The sequence below is a fragment of the Pleurodeles waltl genome, chromosome 4_2 (assembly GCF_031143425.1).
Source record: "Pleurodeles waltl isolate 20211129_DDA chromosome 4_2, aPleWal1.hap1.20221129, whole genome shotgun sequence".
NCBI lineage: Eukaryota > Metazoa > Chordata > Amphibia > Caudata > Salamandridae > Pleurodeles > Pleurodeles waltl.
In genome coordinates this window covers 27,927,027-27,944,264 of record NC_090443.1, presented here as the reverse complement: position 1 = coordinate 27,944,264, position 17,238 = coordinate 27,927,027, and positions in this window count along the sequence as shown.

Genomic DNA, 17,238 nt, shown 5'->3' with positions numbered 1-17,238 from the left:
ATGGTGCTCAGGCCCTGTTAGCGTCCTTTGAAAGGACGCAAACAGGGCCTAGGAGGCGTAGGGGGAACCTGGGACTGTGCGGCAAATTATGGCGCACCACTGTTTAGAGGCAAAGAAATTGCATCTAAGCAATGTAGCTCTATTTTCTGGCACACAACCCCCATGGACATGGCTCCTGTGTCCGTAAAGACAGGAGCCATGCCCACCACCCCAATGGACATGCCAGGGGACGAATGTCCCCTGGGCATGGCCATTGGGGCCAGCGCCATACAGGGGGCCTCAAGTCAAGGCGTTGGATAGAAGAAGAAAAAAATACCTACCCGGACGTACCTTCGGATGGGTCCCCCATCTGTGGGTGATCTGGTGTGGGTGGGAGTGTCCCTGGGTACAGCGAAGGGCACCTGTGGGCAATTTCCATGGCTCTGACCATGGAAATCTGCCTCCAGGTCCCCTTATGCCTGCCCATACCCAGGCGTTAAATAATGGCGCTAAGCAGGCTTAGTGCCATTATTTAAGGCCCTCCTCCTCCCATACGTGATTTTTGCAAAGGAGGATAAATAAGGCGCTAGGGCCTTAGAGTCATTGTTTTCCCAGGAGCGCCTACCTTGTATCTCATTGAAGCAAGGTAGTTTTCCGCAGGCAAAAAAAATCGTTAACTCCAATATTTTGGCGCTAGACATATCTAGCGCCAAAATATAAATATGGAGTTAAGTTTGCGCCGGATTTGCATTAAAAAAAATGACGTAAATATGGCGCAAACAGAGTATAAATATGGGCCCTAGAGACAAGAATAAGGGCAGTACAGCAGAGTCAGACTGAAGAGCTCGGACAGAGCAGTACAACAGACGGAGAGGTCACAGACTAGTACAGGCAGAGGTAAAGTCTCAGATAGATCGTCACAGACTGAACAATTCGGACAGGATAGCGGAGATCGCAGATAGGACAGGCTGGACAGTTGGAACAGACTGAACAGCTCAAATAGAGCATTACAGGCAGAAAACCGCAAACCGGCTGAACGATTCGGCAGGAGAACTGACAGACTGAGCAATTCCGACAGCAGCGCACACGGCGAAGGGTTAGAGAGCAGGCCGGACAGACGGGTTGAACAGTTCAGCTGGGCAGGTCATACACGCGACCAAGCGATCAGAATCAAGCATCCAGATGCAGAGTTGGGCATGCCACCTGGCATGGTGGTGTCTGTAGGTTCAGACCTTCACTGTGAAGTACACAGGAAGAAGTGGTATTGTGTGTACATCGGATTCTAAAGGTGCCTGGGTCTGCTGGCAACCTCGCTGGCAGAAAGAGAGCATTACTTTGGCATTTTAAGGGCCGTTAAATAATCAAAATATTTTTTTTAAAGACCATGATACAATTTCAAAACTGCCTCTAGGCACTTGAATATTAGATGTTATTATAACAAATCAATTGTGTACTATTATCGATCTCAGAAGAATAAAAGTTGTGTGTACTTCTTGGATTCAACCTGAGAGACAGAAAACCTCATTGCAGCGAGCTGTCACGTGACCTGTCAATAACCCTCAGACAAAAATAAGGACATCTCATTTGCTGTGTCCGGCCACATAACTTTTTAGCTTTGAAATTGTTTGGAACCTGAAATTCATCAGAGCTCAATCAAGAGCTTTACCCTAAAATTCCTAGTTTTTTTTCCTCGGTGCATTCAGGGGAGTCAGACTGTTGAAGTGATAGAGCCCCCGCATATCATTTGTGGGTACATGGAAGCCTGGGATCTACCCACACAGGGTGTAATGTGACTAATATGGGAGTGCACAGAAGAAGCCGCTTTACTTTATTCCGGTTCTGTACTCCTGTAATTTGAGAGTACGTGGAAGCAGTAATCTACCTCGATAAGGCTATACAGACCTATAACTTTGGACTGCATGGAACAAGGTTATGTCTAAATCGTGCTGTATTCCTGTGATCTGGGAGTACGAAGAAGCAGTGCACCCCATGTGTGATGTCGAACCGCTGTAATTTAGAAGCAACGTCCTGCTGGCAACATCGTTCTATATAACTAATGTTGAACCTTTTGAAAGCTGAGCTCTATCTGGACAAAGTGATATTAGTCTGATTTCGGAGTGCGAATAAGCAGTTTTCTTCCTGCATAAGATGCCTAATTACCCTCGTTGGGGAGCGCCCAAGAAAAAATTGAGATGCTGTATTCTTGAGAATCGGAAGTGTTCCTGTATGAGGTGCTGTATACCTGTAATTTGGGGGTGCCTGGACAGGTTCTTCCGGTATGAGGTGCTGTATACCTGTAATTTGGGGGTGCCTGGACAGGTTCTTCCGGTATGAGGTGCTGTATACCTGTAATTGGGGGTGCCTAGACAGGTTCTTCCGGTATGAGGTGCTGTATACCTGTAATTTGGGGGTGCCTGGACAGGTTCTTCCGGTATGAGGTGCTGTATACCTGTAATTGGGGGTGCCTAGACAGGTTCTTCCGGTATGAGGTGCTGTATACCTGTAATTGGGGGTACCTACACAGGTTCTTCCGGTATGAGGTGCTATATACCTGTAATTTGGGGGTGCCTGGACAGGTTCTTCCGGTATGAGGTGCTGTATACCTGTAATTTGGGGGTGCCTGGACAGGTTCTTCCGGTATGAGGTGCTGTATACCTGTAATTGGGGGTGCCTAGACAGGTTCTTCCGGTATGAGGTGCTGTATACCTGTAATTGGGGTTACCTACACAGGTTCTTCCGGTATGAGGTGCTATATACCTGTAATTTGGGGGTGCCTGGACAGGTTCTTCAGGTATGAGGTGCTGTATACCTGTAATTTGGGGGTGCCTGGACAGGTTCTTCCGGTATGAGGTGCTGTATACCTGTAATTGGGGGTGCCTAGACAGGTTCTTCCGGTATGAGGTGCTGTATACCTGTAATTGGGGGTGCCTACACAGGTTCTTCCGGTGTGAGGTGCTGTATACCTGTAATTGGGGGGTGCCTAGACAGGTTCTTCTGGTATGAGGTGCTGTATACCTGTAATGTGGAAGAGCCTAATCGGGTGTTCCTGTATGAGGTGCTGTATACTTGTAACGTGGAAGTGCCTACACAGGGTTTTCCTGTATGAGGTGCTATATACCTGTAATTTGGGAGAGCCTAAACAAGCTCTCCCTTCGCGAGGTTTCAATACCTGAAATTTGTAAGTGGATAGAATTATTCTACTTGCAGGATGTACAATATATCTGAAATGTGTTAGCGTTTAGAAAGGTTGTACCGACATGAGGTATTACATACTTGTAATTTGGGATTATACTGGTGTCTTCCTCTGTTTAGGAATGTTATACGGAGGGATGTTTTTTTTGATGCGACTGCATCGGCTCCTTTAACTTTGGATCAATTTTTCTTTGACGAATTGACTTTGATGCTAATATTAACAGGTTCTCGAGAACCAGGCTGCTTATTTTCAAATCCAGCCCTCCACATTCACAGGTATTTTCTGTGTGCGCATCAGTTCATGTAAATACATCCAGCCACATGTCTAGTTCGTTTTAGTTCTTTCCCCTCACCTACAGACATATGGCTTTGTTTCTGTTTATTTGGAAGACTTAATACTTTACATTGTCAGCTGTATTTCGCCGAAAGTTACAAGTCTGGCATTTTTTGTTTAAACTGTCCCAGGTTGCCCTCCAAAAGGACGTGACCGATGTTGGCACCTTGTACCCAAGCCGCGCAGATAATTTGCTGCAAATCTAATTGGCCTGTTGAAGTACACGAGCAAGGACAGCGAGAACTGACAATCATGGGAATGCCATGGCTTTAGGTCAGACATGGCGCTTAGCTACTCTGTTGAAAGCTGCTACGCAGGATTTTTACACCACATACCTGCATGCATTGAGTTGGATTTTGTGGAAAGGCATGTGGTGCCCGCTGGATTTGTTTTAACTAATTTATTTTGAGTGCTTGGGCATTGCAGCACTATTTTTATTTCAAGACCATAAAGCAATATGTGTAGATGCTAAGTCCCCAAAGCCTGACTTTGGGCCTGGTTTCATACGGCCTGTGTAGGATGCAATAATTATCGCATCTCATAACATACAACACTGAAATGGTAGGGATTTATCAGATGCGATCATTCTCTCTTGTGCTGACTTTTTGGGAATAACCTATAGATTTCGGTGCTTACTACACCAAAATCTGCATATCCGTGTAAACAACGGACCTTTTTGCATTGTTAAATTCTGACAGGTTTGACCTGACAAAATGTAAAAATTGTGCAATCTTTATCACACCTGATGATTACTGAGTAGGATAAAAATTTGCATCACTTGTAAATGGGGGGTCTCAATGTAACGGGTCAGTTGTCACCAGCCCAATAGATTGAACAATTTCACAATCATTAAAAAATTCAATGAACAAGTAAGCGACGACATAATTGTAATTGTAATAGTATTTATTTAGCGCTTACTACCCCTGACGAGGCGTCGAAGAACAATAACAAGGGATTTATGCACGTGGATTTGGCAGTCTACATTTAGTAAAACTGTGACACGAGCAGAGAGTCTTTTTTAAAAAGTATTGCCATGATTTATTTTTCTGGCACTGGTGAAATCTGCCTTATTTAAATTCTAGAAGCTCTTTCAGTGAATGGCAAACATAGCTTTACTGGACTTACTTTCAAATTCAAATTTGAAAAGCATACTTAGCTCGGTAGAATATGATGTTTTTTTCCAGACCTGCATATATTGTATATTTTTGCATAACAATTTTATTTGCATCGGGATAGGCTTGTGCATGAATGTTAATGGTTCACCTGCAATTTATGGCATGAACATTTTGAAAGCCGTACCAGAGATCATCAAACAAAGGGACATTTTGGAATTCAAAAACAAACAAATTACAATGAAACAAAAGTTGTTTTTTTATCCCAAAATAATCTTAGCAAGCGATTGTAGAATGTACAAACAATAAACATGTATCCTCAAATGAAACAGGTTCTGTAATACAAATCTCAACATGACCTTGTAAAACAGAGAGACATTATGGACACATTGTGAGATACAACTCTTAATACAACAAAGGACAGCAGGAATACAAAGCCCAGCACGACATCAACAACTGACATTCTGAGCCACCATGACCAAAGGGACATTCCTGAATATAAAACTCAATTTGTTGTAACTCTGCAAACAAACCCAACCAAACGCCTTCCTGGAAATAGGAGTTTGTAACACAAATCCCAACCAAAAACCATAAGGCAGACTCTGGAATCCTTGCTACCAACGAATGTTGCTTATATATGACTGTGTAAAGCATACTGTGTTTTTTCTTTTTACTGGGCGGCCCCTTTTATGATGGTACTGACGGCACAACTTCTAGGTTACGTTGGTGTCCTATGTAGCGCTTCATGCCATCTAATGCCTCGTTAGAAAATTGAATCTCACTGAATGATCGGTGGTGTGTTGTTGGCAGTTGTATTTAAGCGCTTGATTGGCTGGCTGACCGCTAAGGTGGGAACAGGAGACTGAAGTGCTTCTACCTCCTGGATAGCTGCTGTTTACGGCGTTACAAACCTGGGCCTATGAAAGACCTCGATATAATGCTCGACTCTCGGATGACTCCGTGAAATCTGACTGAGGTGTTCGGATGCGCAGCGGGGTCGGTTTTGTGGTACTTTCATGAGAATTCATCGCTTGTTTTTGTTCAGCAGCACGTGTACGTGATGCTCCGGATAACCTCCCATTGTCCCCTAACCAGTTCATACACCCTCCGGATTCTTAACCTTGCTCCGCCCCCAACAGAAGAAGCCCTGGGGCAGGCACAGCCGTGACCGAGTGAATGGATGGATGGATGAATGCATTGCCTTGTACTGCTGCATGCCGCTTCTAGAGACAGCGTACAACTGCAGAGGCAGGTGTAAGTCTGGAGACTCTTTAGCATCTGTGTAGGAAGATGAGGCAGGACGGGCGCCGACCGGCACATGTGGTGGACATTCTCTGCCGTCACTTTCTGTTGGAAACGTTTGGCTTCTGCGCCTGATCGTCTGTTTGAGCAGAACGTTTTCATTTGATGGATGGCCAAGACTGTTTGGGGAACGATGACCAGATGTTGCCAGAAAGCATTTAAGCCAGCGAGTCGGTTTAGATTATTTACTACATCGCCGAGTATCCCTGGATTACTCCCGTTTGATTACGGCTTTACGCTAATTAAGGATGGTGGGTACTCTGCCGCGTGTCAGATGTTTGACTGCAGCCTAAGGCATTCAGCCGACAAAACAAAGCGGATAGATTCAAATAAATAAACATAATATTCTTTCGAGACCTCAAAAGTATGTTTTCAAGACTGAAAATAAACAGCTTTTTGGAGAAAATGTATTTTCTGCCTTTAATTACATAAATAGAGCTAATTAAATAAAACGTATACACAGTACATTTTTCATATGAGAAAATACATATTTTGTCACTGCCAATCTGCCTGACCAGCTTTTGGGTTTAAAGAAGCGTAGTCAAATCTGCTACTACATACAACCCTGGTCACGTACTAGAATAGTCACCTGTAGCTCCACAACAGCTTATAGAATTAAAATGCGTGCTGGACAACAGATTGCCACCCCCTTTTTGAATCCACATAGATGACTACATGATTCAAAGGATCCATCAAAACAAGCATAGATTAGCACCAACAGCCAGCTACATGGGCCTGATTTTTCTAGGGAAGGCAGGAAATGCCTTACCTGACAATGAGCGCAGTAGGTCTAGGAGGCTCCCTGGCGACTCCCTTGATGTCGCACTGATGTTGACCAGGCTGGCCAGGATCACGACAGCAATGCTGAATAGCACTTCAGGGCCCATGGTTGCTGCCTGGTTTCATCTGGTCTGTGAGTGAATAGGAAGCGGTCCGGGCTCCCAGAATTTATATCCTTCCCTGGAGGCGGTGGTTAACCCCCACAGCACCAAAACATCCTTGAGGTAGGAGTCCTCCTTGTCCGACAGGATAGGTAGATGGTGAGATGGACCACCAAACTCAACCCAACTGATGACCTCCAAAATGCTTCTCTGGGGAGGTCACAGTGGGCACAAGCAGGCCTGAAGTTTAGTGTGTAAGACTTAACCTTTGGCCCACCCAACCTTAAATATTACAAACGAAATGGAGATTCCCCCCAGCCCACATTAAAGTCTGTATGCTGTAGATCCAGTATGAAAGCCCTCTTGAAGCACAGCGTGTGTGGTGTGTCTGCATGGCGACCAGAGGCAGTTTACATGGTGGGTTTCTGAGTCGGGGCTTCTCTGCAGGTCTGAAAGGGTTAAACATTCAGGAAGTCTTTGGATGTTTGAATGGAATTCCAGAGCTGATCAGAGGCAGGTCTGGGATGCCTTTGGAAAAAAAAAAGCATGACAGGTCGAGTTATTGCATAAATTAGGAGAATTGCAGAAATCCACATTTTTTTTAGCTGTTTCGTTTTGGAAGGAACTGGGTTGTGTGGCCTTTGTGGCGGGGCGGCCTGGTGCAGACAGTCTAGGGGCGGCGCAGGAAAAGGTACCCTCTTCATGTACGTATCGTCGCGAGGCTTGGGTACAGAGACGTCCTCTTGTACAGGGGGAACCAAAGACTAACCAGTAGGGCACAATAAATTGATTGGCTCCCGCAGCACAAAAAACTCATGTGCTGCAATACTGTCCTGTACAAACAGGTTGGCTTCCTGGGCACAAAAAGCCTGCACTCACGTAGGACAATAAATGCTCTGCCATCAGGAGGGCAGAATAAAACAGCACCAATATGGCACTACTCAAAGGGTTAGATTATTTTAATGTTGCCTAAAGCATAACAAAAGTATTGCCCATAGGAAAGGAAACTCTGGAACTATACAGTTAGGCGGCTGCAGAATATTTCTGCAAAATTATGCATTTGCTACATAATCCATCAATGGCAGATTTCGCCAAAAAGGTGTTCTACCTCAAACAGATCAAACGTTACAAAATGAAAAGTGCCACATGTAGTTCCGTTTACAAATGTTATCTTGTCACCTTTCAGTTGATTGTTACTGTATTGAGGTGTTAAACCAATACTAATAAGGTGCAACTTTCTCCAGACAGTATTAATAGTTGTTACAATGATAAAATACAATAATGCTAACACAGGATGTGCCACATTATTTGCCTTTTATTATCACATACATTTCACAAACCTGCTGCACAATTTAGTCCCCCACTGCTGCATAACTATAGCGGCCCTTACTCAAAGTCTGAAAAATCACATTGCTCTTTGTATACAATAATGGCAAATTTCCTGGCTAACGTAAAGGAATATTTTAATTCTATTGAGGACACAGAGACATAGCTTAAGCAATAATTTCTTCTTTATTTTCTTGATCAGCATGCTAAACTTCAGCACTTCAACATACACAAACTACATATCCCAAGGAACACTGGTTACAGACAGTAGTTTCTTAGAGGCTCAGCGTCCTCTTATCCCCTCAAGAGGATCTCAAACTTCCTGTGCTCCCTCTTTTTTCTCAGGACAGCCAGTGTGAATCCAAAATGTCCCCACAGGATCCAGGTTTTGTTGCATACGCCAACTAAGCCATCATTTCCAGGCTCATTTATATAGTTTAACCATGTTCTCTGTTTTTCCTATGCGTTCCTCAACTTGTACGGATAGGCCTGAAATATTCCTGTGTCCCGGTAGTACTCCATGCCATCAACCACAGACTGCCCTCCGTCACTATGTGATGGAGAAGACCCTCTGGATTCTGCAGAATATGAAGATGATAGGGGAAAGACAATTTGGAGGTTCCCAGGAAAGTTCCAGTAGAACTGCATACCACACTTGAGATTTCTAAATCAGAGTGACAATCACCCTCTGCCTCCTGGCACGAGCCATGACCTCTTTTGATCATGGCGAAGGAAGGAAACGCATATCCCTTGACCTGTCTCCATTCTTGTAGGAAACCATCTGTTGCTCTGGGATCTGGTCTCCAGTTGAAGTATTTGTTAATCTGATGGCCCAGCCATGATGCAGAGGTCAACCACAATAGGACCCCTGGTGTGGTCCAATTTGTGGAAAGCTTCCAGGTCTAGCTTTGAGATGCTTAAATCTTCTAGGTGTTTGATGTGCCAGTCTAGAACTCTGTTCTTTGTACTGAGAAGGTACCCCGCCATCACAGTCACCTCATTGTTCGGCAGAAATCCTTGGCTATCTGTCAGGATATTCAATTTTGTTGCCCCCTGAGGTGGTTTCTCTAGCTTACTGCCAAAATGTTGTCCATTTTGAGCAGTACACAGCATTATGTCTTATCCATGGTCTGACACTTGACCGCAAAGGACCCCACTAAGAGTTCTAAACAGTTGATGTGACGGTTGAGCTCCTGTTCACACCAATCACTCCCCACGTGGTGCACCACAGCCAGTTCTGCTGGCATGTGATTTGGTTACCATATCTAAGTCTGATGTGAAGATGGAATGTCCATTCCATGCCTCCATGTGGGCAAGCCACCAATGGATTTCTTCTTTGGCATCCTGCAAAAGTGAAACTGCTTCTAAGTAGGTGAAGCCTCTTCTTGGGTGCGAGACCTTGAGTCTGTGCAGAGCCCGGTAGTGGAGCGGTCCTGGGTACAGTGTTTATATCAAAGAGAAGAGCAGGCTTACAATCCTTGCAATCTAATGTAGATAGGTTCTTGGTTTGAAGAGTGTCCTCCTTAACTTGTCGAATTTGGGCTACTTTTTTCAAGTCAAGTCTGAGTATGGTTCTTGCAGGGTCTATTACAAATCCCATAAACATTACTTCCTTAGAAGGGCTCAGCAGGGATTCTTCCTTGTTGATGACAAACGCTGAGCTTCCCAGGAGGGTAACCGTCCTCGTGAGATAGACCATTAGCCTCTTTGGGGAATGATCAATCAGAAGCCTGTCTTCCAGATAAATCATGAGGCTGATGCCTAGTTCTCTGAGGGCTGAAGTGACTGGCTTCAAAACCTTGGTGAAACACCATGGGGTTGAGTAGAGGCTGAGGGGAAGACCTTTGAATTATAGATCCTGTGTTTTCCAAATACACCTGTTGAACCTTCAGTGTGTATTGAAGATTGGGATTGCTCAATACATGCTTGAGGTCCAGAAAAACCATCTAGTCCCCTTGATGAAGATTGACCCAAAATAGGTAGATGCCCTCCATTTTAAAGTGGTAGAACACTAGCCATTCATTGAACTGCCACAGGTTTAACAAGGTACAGGCTCTCGTTTTTCTTTTCTAGCAGCAAAAGATTGCGTACAAATCCTAGTGGATGGAGATAAGGCCTGAAGATGGTACCTTTTCCTTCTAGGTCCACCACTTCTCTGTCTATCAATAGTGAGTCGTCCCCTGTAAAAGACAGTGGATGTGTTCAAGAAGTTTGGCTTGGTGAGCCATAAAACTCTGTGATATCCACTGATTAACTGAAGCCTTGCTTGTTAACTGTAGGAGGCTGGCCTGGCTTATAGTGGGTACCTTGTGGTACTTACACCTTGTGCCAGGTCCAGTGATCCCTTATTAGTAGATTAGAAGTGTTCTAGCAGCTTAGGCTGATAGAGGTAGCGATAGCAGAGCAGCATAGGCTGAACTAGGAGACATGCAAAGCTCCTACTATACCACTTATACCACTTAGCACTATATCATAAGAAACACAATACTCAGAGTTACTAAAAATAAAGGTACTTTATTTTAGTGACAATGGGGGTCATTCTGACCCTGGCGGTAAAATCCGCCAGGGCCAACGACCGCGGGAGCACCGCCAACAGGCTGGCGGTGCTCCCATGGGCATTCTGACTGCGGCGGTACAGCCGCGGTCAGAAACGGAAAACCGGCGGTGTACCGCCGGTTTCCCGCTGCCCTGGGGAATCCTCCATGGCGGCGCAGCTTGCTGCGCCGCCATGGGGATTCCGACCCCCATACCGCCATCCTGTTCCTGGCGGTTTTGGCCGCCAGGAACAGGATGGCGGTAAGGGGTGCCGTGGGGGCCCCTGCAGTGCCCATGCCAATGGCATGGGCACTGCAGGGGCCCCCGTAACAGGGCCCCACAAAGATTTTCAGTGTCTGCCATGCAGACACTGAAAATCGCGACGGGTGCAACTGCACCCGTCGCACCCCTTCCACTCCGCCGGCTCCATTCGGAGCTGGCATCCTCATGGAAGGGTGTTTCCCGCTGGGCTGGCGGGCGGCCTTCTGGCGGTCGCCCGCCAGCCCAGCGGGAAACCCAGAATACCCGCGGCGGTCTTTTGACTGCGCAGCGGTATTCTGGCGGTTCCAGCCAGGCCGGCGGCTTCCGCCGCCGGCCGGGGTCAGAATGACCCCCAATATGCCAAAAGTATTTCAGAGGATATACTCCCTTAGGAGGTAAGTAATATACACAAAATATACACACAAACCAAAATCAGGTAAGTAAACAGTTAGAAAAGTAGTGCAAACACTGTAGAACACAATAGAATGCAATAGGAGACAATAGGCCTAGGGGCAACACAAACCATATACTCCAAAAGTGGAATGCGAACCACGAATGGACCCCAGGCCTAGTGTAGTGTGTAGAGGGTCACTAGGAGTGTAAGAAAACACTAAGGGTGTCCAAGATACCCCACCACAAGACCCAGAAAAGTAGGAGTAAAGTTACCCTACTACCCCAGAAAGACAGTAAAGTCGAGATAGGGGATTCTGCAAGGACAACAACTGACTGCAAAGCACTGAAGACGGATTCCTGGACCTGAGGACCTGCAAAGGAAGGGGACCAAGTCAAGAGTCACGCAAGGGTCCAGGAGGGGGCAGGAGCCCACTAAACGTCACCTGCTGGCACTGGCCACTCAGAGATGTTCATTGTGCCCTCACACCTCTGCATCCAAGATGGGAGAGGTCTGGTACACACAGGAGGAGCTCTGTGCACCTCCCCTTGGGAGGTGCTGGTCAGGGGAGTGTTCACTCCCCTTTCCTTTGTCCAGTTTCACGCCAGAGCAGGGCTGGGGGGGAACCCTGAACCGGTGTAGACTGGCTTATACAAGGAGGGCACCATCTGTGCCCTTCAAAGCATTTCCAGAGGCCAGGGGAGGCTACTCCTCTCAGGCCCTTCACACCTATTTCCAAAGGGAGAGGGTGTGACACCCTCTCTCAGAGGAAATCCTTTGTTCTGCCTTCCTGGGACTGGGCTGCCCAGGCCCCAGGGGGGCAGAAACCTGTCTGAGGGTTGGCTGCAGCAGTAGCTGCAGAGAAAACCCCGGAAAGTTAGTTTGGCAGTACCCGGGCTTTATGCTGGAGCCCCGGGGATGCATGGAATTGTACCCCCAATACCAGAATGGTATTGGGGTGACAATTCCATGATCCTAGACATGTTACATGGCCATGTTTGGAGTTACCATGGTGACGCTACATATAGGTATTAACCTATATGTAGTGCACCCGTGTAATGGTGTCCCCGCACTCACAAAGTCCGGGGAAATTGCTCTGAACAATGTGGGGGCACCTTGGCTAGTGCCAGGATGCCCCCACATGAAGTAACTTTGCACCTAAACTTCACTAAGTGAGGGTTAGACATATAGGTGACTTATAAGTTACTTAAGTGCAGTGTAAAATGGCTGTGAAATAACGTGGACGTTATTTCACTCAGGCTGCAGTGACAGTCCTGTGTAAGAATTGTCTGAGCTCCCTATGGGTGGCAAAAGAAATGCTGCAGCCCATAGGGATCTCCTGGAACTCCAATACCCTAGGTACCTAGGTACCATATACTAGGTAATTATAAGGGTGTTCCAGTGTGCCAATCAGAATTGGTAAAATTAGTCACTAGCTTGCAGTGACAATTTTAAAAGCAGAGAGAGCATAAACACTGAGGTTCTGGTTAGAAGAGCCTCAGTGATGCAGTTAGGCACCACACAGGGAACAAATATATAGGCCACAGACTTATGAGCACTGGGGTCCTGGCTAGCAGGATCCCAGTGACACGTAACAAACACACTGACAACATAGGGTTTTCACTAAGAGCACTGGGCCCTGGATAGCAGGATCCCAGTGAGACAGTAAAAACACCCTGACATGTACTCACAAATAGTCCAAAAGTGGGGGTAACAAGGCTAGAAAGAGGATACCTTCCTACATTAAACATCTCTAATTGAGGATGACCTTTACCAACCTGCCCTCTACCCTTACAGACGAAGAAAGGGGAAGACTTATAGGAGCAGTGTTCCGTGTTAGAGGTGCCCCTTGGGGGGAAATGCTGAACCTGGTTTGCTTTTGCCAGTTGCCCCCCTTGGTCTGTTCTCTGCACTGAGAAGCGTTGTAGAAGTGACAGAACAAGGGCCCCTTCCTTGTCCATCCCCAGAACCTTGAGGCAGGGACTTTCTTAATGGCAGCCTGGGCTTTGTCAGGGTAGTGAAGATAGAGACAAATCTCCACAGCTCTTTAATGTAAGGATTGCCAGAGAGGCCCCCCAGGGCAACTGCACCTGTCTCTAAAGAGGCTTGGTCGCCCTGCTTTGAGTTTACTTTTATGTGAAGAGACCTATAATGCTCTGTGGATATGGTGCAGTTAGCTTTCTTAAGACAGATGATGACACTTTGTGCCCAATCCAACAGGATCTTGGGGAAAATTAAGGAACGGCCACCGAGCTGTGGCAGACCGAAAGTGGAGCAAATTCTTACTCAAAAGAACACTCAGGTCCGTGCAGGCTGCTGACCACATGTGGTAATCTCTCCCAACATAAGTGAGTGCTTCTTCCCCAGAGGGCCTAGAGCTGGACTCAGCTCACCGAGGTATTAGGCTTCCAAAGCCTCATAATTCTTGTACCACAATGGGACACAGTCCATGCCCAGCCCATATAACATCAGGTCGTAGTGTACCTTACCACCATTGGGCTTGCCCCCGTAAAATACTGAATTTTTCAATGCTCCATATACCCTCCATTGGGACAGATCTGGATTTGTGGTGCCGATAGTAGGAAGTTGGCTCTGTATATACTATTTCAAAGTAAGAAATAGTGTGCACAGAGTCCAAGGGCTCCCCTTAGAGGTAAGATAGTGGCAAAATTAGATAATTCTAATGCTCTATTTTGTGGTAGTGTGGTCGAGCAGTAGGCTTATCAGAGGGTAGTGTTAAGCATTTGTTGTACACACACAGGCAATGAATGAGGAACACACACTCAAAGATATCTTTTCTTAGTTTATTTTAAGAACCACAGGTTCAAGATTTGAAGTAAACACATAAAATACGAGGTACTTCACACAGGTAAGTTAGGAACTTTGAATAAAAGCAATAGCCTATACAGTCTTTGTAAAAATGGCAATAAGCTATTTTAAAAGTGGACACTGCAAAAATCAACAGTTCCTGGGGGAGGTAAGTAAAGGTTAGATTGTGAGGTAAGTAAGACACTTAAAAGTCTCAGTTCCTGGGCATAGGCAGCCCACCGTTGGGTGTTCAAGGCAACCCCAAAGTTACCACACCAACAGCTCAGGGCCGGTCAGGTGCAGAGGTCAAAGAGGTGCCCAAAACACATAGGCGCCTATGGAGAACAGGGGTGCTCCGGTTCCAGTCTGCCAGCAGGTAGGTACCCGCGACCTCGGGGTGCAGACCAGGGGTTTTTTGTAGAGCACTAGGGGGAACACAAGTAGGTGCACAAAACACACCCTCAGCAGCACAGGGGCTGCCGGGTGCAGCCTGCAAAGCAGGCGTCTGGTTTTAGATAGGAAACAATGGAGAGACCCGGGGGTCACTCTAGCGGTGCAGGCAGGCAGGCACAGGGGGGCTTCTTGGGACAGCCACCACCTGGGCTAGGCAGAGGGTCGCCTGGGGGTCACTCCTGCACTGAGGTTCGGTTCCTTCAGGTCCTGGGGGCTGCGGGTGCAGTGCTTGGTCCAGGCGTCAGGTCCCTTGTTACAAGCAGTCGCGGTCAGGGGGAGCCAGGGTGGTCGTCTCGGGCTACTCACGGGCTCGCAGTCGCCGGGGAGTCCTCCCTGTGGTGTTGGTTCTCTGGATCTCGAGCCGGGGGCGTCGGGTGCAGATTGTGAAGTCTCACGCTTCCGGCGGGAAGAGTGAGTTCTTTGGAAGTTGCTTCTTTGTTGTAAAGATGTAGCTGTTTTTGAGGAGAGCCGCTGCTCATGGGAGTTTCTTGGTCCTGGTGGTCAGGGCAGTCCTCTGGGGCTTCAGAGGTCGCTGGTCCCTGTTGGATGCATCCCTGGTTGCGGGTTTTCGACTCTGGAGACAGGTCAGTAGGACTGGGGCCAAGCAGTTGTCGTCGTCCGTCGTCTCTGCAGGCTCGTAGGTCAGCAGTCCTTCTTTGTAGTTCAGGATGCAGGAATCTGATTTCCTGGGTTCTGGGGTGCCCCTAAATACTGAATTTAGGGGTGTGTTTAGGTCAGGAGGGCAGTAGCCAATGGCTACTGTCCTGGAGGGTGGCTACACCCTCTTTGTGCCTCCTTTCTGAGGGGAGGGGGGCACATCCCTAATCCTATTGGGGGAATCCTCCAAAACTAAGATGGAGGATTTCTAAAGGAAGGGGTCACCTCAGCTCAGGGCACCTTAGGGGCTGTCCTGACTGATGGGTGACTCCTCCTTGTTTTCCTAATTATCTCCTCCAGCCTTGCCGCCAAAAGAGGGGGCAGTGGCCGGAGGGGCAGGCATCTCCACTAGCCGGGATGCCCTGGGGCGCTGTAACAAAGGGTGTGAGCCTTTGAGGCTCACCGCCAGGTGTTACAGTTCCTGCAGGGGGAGGTGTGAAGCACCTCCACCCAGTGCAGGCTTTGTTTCTGACCACAGAGTGACGAAGGCACTCTCCCCATGTGGCCAGGAACTCATCTGGTTGTGGCAGGCTGGCAGAAACTGGTCAGCTTACAGTAGTAGTCTGATTGGTATTCAGGGGGCATCTCTAAGATGCCCGCTGGATGCATGTTACAGTAAATTTCACACTGGCATCAGTGTGCATTTATTGTGCTGAGAAGTTTGATACCAAACTTCCCAGATTTCAGTGTAGCCATTATGGAACTGTGGAGTTCGTGTTTGACAAACTCCCAGACCATATACTCTTATGACTACCCTGCACTTACAATGTCTAAGGTTTTGCTTAGACACTGTAGGGGCATAGTGCTCATGCACATATGCCCTCACCTGTGGTATAGTGCACCCTGCCATAGGGCTGTAAGGCCTGCTAGAGAGGTGAGTTACCTATGCCACAGGTAGTGTGAGGTTGGCATGGCACTCTGAGGGGAGTGCCATGTCGACGTAGTCATTGTCTCCTCACCAGCACTCACAAGCTGTGAGGCATTGTGTATGTGCTGAGTGAGGGGTCCCCAGGGTGGCATAAGACATGCTGCAGCCCTTAGAGGCCTTCCCTGGCATCAGAGCCCTTGGTACCAGTTACAAGGGACTTATCTGAGTGCCAGGGCTGTGCCAATCGTGGAAGCAAAGGTACAGTTTAGGGAAAGAACACTGGTGCTAGGGCCTGGTTAGCAGGGTCCCAGCACACTTTCAATCAAAACTTAGCATCAGCAAAGGCAAAAAGTTAGGGGGTAACCATGCCAAGGAGGCATTTCCTTACACCCCCCATCAGGTTTTCATCAGTATTTCAACAGTCTCGATCATGTACTACTTTTTTCATGTTTCACGTGTGTCAATTAAAGGACATGTATTGTCCGTCACAGGGTCTGTATCATCTGCTAGTGTGTCTGCTTCATCGGCTGCGGCGTCTTAATCATCCCTGGGTGTCTGCAAGTCTCATCCGTGTGTCCACCAGTGGGTCCTTCTTGCCTGAATCAGAGTTTATGACGAGATGAAGGGTCTCCTTTCTCTGTCAGTGTTTGAACGTTTACCTTTTGTCAATCAAGGGAACATTCTGGTCAATGATGTGGGTCTCTTATGAATCTTGAGTCACAACTATCAGTCATTCAGTGCCTGTATCATGAGGCACAAGTGGGGGTGCGATCTTTCATTCAACTGCAGCTCTCCATCCTACCTTATGGAAGCTCCTATGATGTCTCATTTGCCAAACTATGCATGTCTCAAACTCTGACTGTCGGTGGGTTTTGGTTTCAGTGTCTGGGCTGCCCTCTAAAGTATCTTGTTTGCCACTAGGTCTCTATGGTTCTTTAGGGGGCTTCTGTTATCTGCCAGTGTATGCATGTCTCAGATTTGCGCCCTGTGACCCACATCGTAAGTCACTGGTGACGGGCGCCCCTGTCCCACATTGTTGGATCTCAGTCATTCGCTGATGGATTTGGTGGAGGGAGTCACGATTGTCCTTTTTGGAGTCTTTTATCCATCAGGAGTCTCTCGTTCTTCAGCAACTGCAT